Genomic DNA, 5,282 nt, shown 5'->3' with positions numbered 1-5,282 from the left:
AGAACCAACAATCAAATCTTTAAAGTACAATTTGTTACTAACCTGGTGTTAAAATTCTTTTGTTATCAGCTCCTTCTGCATAACTTGCACTTCTATGAACCGATACTGATTCTAAGTCATCATCATCTTTTAACTTTTTGAAAGAAACTGTCAGCTCTTTTCTTCTCTGGCTGCCTCTACCAATAGCTCTTTTAAATTTCTTCCAAAGAGAAAATTTGATAACCAGAAGAAGACAAATAACTGCAAATACTGTACAAGCTGTTATAACTGTCGCCACTCTGTTATAAGAAGAAAGACCATCATCATTATACCCTGGAAAGCTCAACGAACTCGTACATTCACCAAAAAGAGTTTCTCGACACTGAAGTGTCACTGGAAGACCCGAATCCTCACACTGCTTCTCATGGTTTGTCCGTGGTGGCCAACAGCAGTCACTACATTGATCACATTCATTTGTTACATTATTCCAGTAGAAGCCCTTACTGCATATGTTCAAACAACTGGAAGCATCCTCTGTAGTGGTGCAATTTCCTGATGGTTTTTCATGTGAACTGCACTTTCTACAGCTTTTACACTGAGAATAGTCACTTGTATCAGAGTAATTCACCCCTTTTACACAGTTAACACACATTTTATATTTATTTTGAAGCATGAAGTCGACGGATACAGAAGTACCGCAGGGAAAACTCATTCCACTTCCTGGGTTACAGATAAAAAACGAGCAGTTATAGAAAACAGATCGAGTCTCATTGAACACAAGTTCGAATTCATAAGGCTTTGGCTTTCGTCGTTTGCAGCTTGTAAGACTAGACCCCCAAACTAAGATGACCTGAGAAAGAAAAGCAAAGGACACAGGAGAAGTTATTTTAGGACCGTTCATTTTTTTTGGGGGGGAGGGGGGGTGGGGTGGGATTGAATGGGTAGCTCCTGTAGTAAAAACGGGCTTACGGTGATGCATCCGCTAATGGTAACACGTTTGCCGCTGTGTTTCTCGCAACGGAGTCTAGTTGAATCCGCATGGAGAAATTTGGACACTTTCCATGATCAGAAAAATTCTTTTCCATCCACTAAAAGATACTTTCAGGACAAAGCTCGTCGAACTGAAATAATTCAAAAACGAGAGATAGGTTTTCATGATAACAAAAACTTAAGTTCGTTACTACGGTGGTCCACAACTGTCACATCAAATACAAATTACTCAAATCAAATACAAAATCAGTGACATCAAATACAAATAACTCACATCAAAAACAAATTGCTCACATCAAATACAAATTACTCACATCAAATACAAAATCCTGACATCAAAAACAAGATTAAATGGTTAGCGGTTGGAGAACGAAAACTATGTCCAGTTTTCACTCTGCCTTGACCCGAACGCCATTTTGTTCCTGCACATGGTATTGTCGTCGGGATGTTTTGCAGCAACTGCGGAAGAAATGTCGACAATTGCAACTTTTGTAGCAACTGCCGGAAAGGTAAGTTAAAGCTGTAAACTAGTGGCGAACGACCAATTAAGGTCTACGAAGAGTTCACTTTGTAACTCAAATCAGAGGGCTCGCTCATTACACCACAGGTAACCCAAGCTCGAAGTATGAGCATCGGCGAGCACCGGCATTGTTGCGTAACATTCAAAATATAAGGATTTGTATGGGGAAAAAACCTATCGTTTCTGTAACCTACGAAGATGAAAGGATTTCAATAAAAAAAACTGCTTACCTTACTTAAAATGTGTGTTACGTCTCTCCTGTGTGGTCCACGGGCCGATTTATGGCCGTTTTATGGGTTTTTATGTAAACGGTTTTCTCTCTATACCGTTGAAAGATAGCGACACGGCCTGAGACTCAAATTACTCACACTCGGGGTGGAGACTAGGCGAGTTCACACTAGGGCCCAAGTAGGCCTTAAGTACCATAAAAACTCAAGTGAACTTAAGACGGCCGATGCTCACTTGTAAGATAAGCGTTCATACTTGCTCCCGTTGTTTTCTTTCTCGGGTATTGATGTCAACGGGAGCAAGAGACTGTCTCCCACCCCGAGTGTGAGTAATTTGAATCTCAGGCCGTGTCGCTATCTTTCAACGGTAACGCGGGGCTCAAGCCGAGGTTCAGTTGATGGCCTCAGACGGGAAGGGTTGCAGAACTTTGCGACCTTTGATTCGCTCTCGGTGCAAAGGTGTCTTGAGGCAAGATAACGAATGGAAAGGAGAACTATCGTGTGTTACCTAGGCGGAATTTGGAGGCGATTGGAGCAGTTGGAGTGCATTTACGGCCGTTTTCCTTCGGTGGATCAGTCGAGCCGCTTCGCTGGAATGCCCAACCTTGGTAAACCTTTATATAGAGAGAAAACCGTTTACATAAAAACCCATAAAACAGCCATAAATCGGCCCGTGGACCACACAGGAGAGACGTAACACACCTTTTAAGTAAGGTAAGCTGTTTTTTATTGAAATCCTTTCATCTTCGTAGGTTACAGAAACGATAGGTTTTTTCCCATACAAATCCTTATATTTTGAATGTTACGCAACAATGCCGGTGCTCGCCGATGCTCATACTTCGAGCTTGGGTTACCTGTGGTGTAATGAGCGAGCCCTCTGATTTGAGTTACAAAGTGAACTCTTCGTAGACCTTAATTGGTCGTTCGCCACTAGTTTACAGCTTTACCTTACCTTTCCCGCAGTTGCTACGAAAGTTGCAATTGTCGACATTTCTTCCGCAGTTGCTGCAAAACATCCCGACGACAATACCATGTGCAGGAACAAAATGGCGGTCGGGTCAAGGCCGAGTGAAAACTGGACATAGTTTTCGTTCTGCGACCGCTGACCCTTTGGTCTTGTTTTTGTATTTGATGTGAGTAATTTGTATTTGATGTGAGCAATTTGTATTTGATGTGAGTAATTTGTATTTGATGTGAGCAATTTTAATTGTATTTGATGTGAGTAATTTTTATTTGATGTCAGGATTTTGTATTTGATGTGAGTAATTTGTATTTGATGTGAGCAATTTGTTTTTGATGTGAGTTATTTGTATTTGATGTCAGGATTTTGTATTTGATTTTGATGTGAGTAATTTGTATTTGATGTGACAGTTGTGGGCCACTGTACGTTATCCATTTTCGACGGCAATATTAAACAAGTGGTATAACTCCAAATTCTCTTAATGCCATTTAAATCACACAATTAGACATTCGTTTAAAACATACCTGGGAATTGGCTTGGGTTACTGAAGGAAATCTCTGTAAGACACCATCCAAGGTCACGAATTTTCATGGTAGGCCGGCGGTAACTGTGTAAACACTTCCAATTTCGAAACGCACAAAAGTAGGTATTTACAGCCTAAAGGCTCATTTTTCATACTTTTTGTAGGTTTTTCCATTGCAAAGTTGCTTTTTTCAATCAAAGAGTGGGGTAAAAAGGTGAAACTGGGTCAATTTTAGTCAATTTCAAAGAGTGAACTCTACCAGCCGGCAACTCTGCGTGACAATCTGTTCCGTGTCTGCACGTGACATAACATACGTTTGAAGACACGAAGCCGTCAAAATGACAGTCACGGAATCACGGTAATAACGCAACGCAATTCTTGAAAGAGGAACATTTTCAAGGTCTTTCAATACCGACAGTATTTTGAAAAAAAATCAAAAAGTCAAACGCGCTAGTATTCTGGTACTCACTTTTTATCGAAAAATAAGGACTGAACAATGGTAATTCGCTAAGTATGACGGAACAGGAAGATATTTCGTCTTGTTACTTTACGATCGAGGAAACTTGGAGCCGTTACTTAAGTTACTTTGCTCACGGTTCACTATATTTACCGATACTCTCGTTTGGAGGCTGCCTTCAGGAACCCAAGCCAATTCTCAGGTATGTTTTAGATAAATGTATAAATGTGTGAGTAAACGAGGAATGGGAAAATTTGGAGCTATATACCACATGAAGAATAATGCCGGAGAAAACAACTACTAAATTAAAGTTTTTGTCACCGTAAAAACCTGTTCTTCGTTTTTGAATTATGTCAGTTCAACGAGTCTCGATATTGCTTTGGAAGTATCTTCTAGTGAAAGAAGAAGAGTTGTTTTAGTGATGAAAAGTGTCCAAATTTCTCCTTGCGGCTTTATTTGCGAACGCAAGGAAAGTTGAAAGTTGGCAAATTTCGGGTTGAAAATACGGCCATTTTGAGACTCCGAATGCGAATACAATACTGATGTAGACGTGAAGCAACAGTTGTCAAACGTTATTATCATTCGTTGCAAAATTTCTTCTTTTTCATTGGCCGAGAACCCACCACGTGACCTGGAAATAACGGCCTACAAATAATGTCTCGCAAATCAATTATTCGTCTCAGCCTTAGGCTTCGGCAAATAACTGATCTGCTCGCCACTGACAAATCACGATATCATTTCATTATTTCAGCTTGGGCTTGATTACTTGGTTATTTTACTCCTCTTTGAAAGAAAAGTACCTTGCACCAGAAATGTCTATGGGTACGTTACAGGGGCAACCTACGACAATACAGGGGCATCCAACGACTGTTTTCTGTAAAATATGTGTGCGGAGAAATTTAATATTGCCTAGCATTTTTGCCTGCGAACGGCTAAAACTTTCTAGATGAACGTTCCATTCATGTACAATTTTCAAAGCTTATCTAATAAATTCCCTACGATTTTCTGAAGTTTAATTTTTCATATTTTACTATCCAGGTTACACTATTTTTGTTAGAAAAAGGAAACCTAAAATTTTCGGCGCACTCTACAATGTGATGGAGGGAGGAATCAGAAAAATTCTCACTTTCGTAAAATATTAAATTGCAGCTAACATTTTCGGAAAAATAATACTGAAGGCCTCGTAGTTTCAAAAAGACTTAAGTTTCCCTAGGATAACCGGACAGGTAAAAATTTTGGAGTGCTGCTTAGAATGCATTTCTAGGGATCTAAAAAGTACTTTGGATACCCAAGGAAGTGTTTTCATTATTTAATTTTCGAGGAGAACCTGACAATAGGCCTCACGAGAACAGGTTGGGAAGAAGGAATGCAAACAGTGAGCTATGTCGCACACATTTAGCTCGGATTACGGAATACTGGCACCCATCGAACAATAAATAACCCATGCCACGTAGCTCCATTGTTTTGCGATCGTGTTAAATCAGTTAAACAGAGGTTGTCCGGGGGTTCTTCGGACAGGCTGTTTGGCACTAAAAATGTGACTACGGCGGCCATGCAGTGTTATTTTCGAGGACGTTCTGGAAACGAATATAAAAAAATAACGTATGAGAACCTCCCTTTTACTA

General features: G+C 40.0%; 1 long non-coding RNA gene across 1 annotated transcript in view; it reads right to left on the bottom strand.

Moving 5' to 3' along the window:
• Nucleotides 1-766: 766 nt before the first annotated feature.
• The window catches only part of LOC140941007 (uncharacterized), a 54,969-nt gene continuing 50,453 nt past the window's right edge, over nt 767-5,282 (bottom strand). Inside the window, exon 3 of the long non-coding RNA XR_012166411.1 lies at nt 767-829. This is a non-coding gene — a long non-coding RNA (uncharacterized lncRNA). The remainder of the gene's footprint in view (nt 830-5,282) is intronic.

The sequence above is a fragment of the Porites lutea genome, chromosome 1 (assembly GCF_958299795.1).
Source record: "Porites lutea chromosome 1, jaPorLute2.1, whole genome shotgun sequence".
Classification (NCBI taxonomy): Eukaryota; Metazoa; Cnidaria; class Anthozoa; order Scleractinia; family Poritidae; genus Porites; species Porites lutea.
This window is presented reverse-complemented; position numbering and strand designations above follow the sequence as displayed.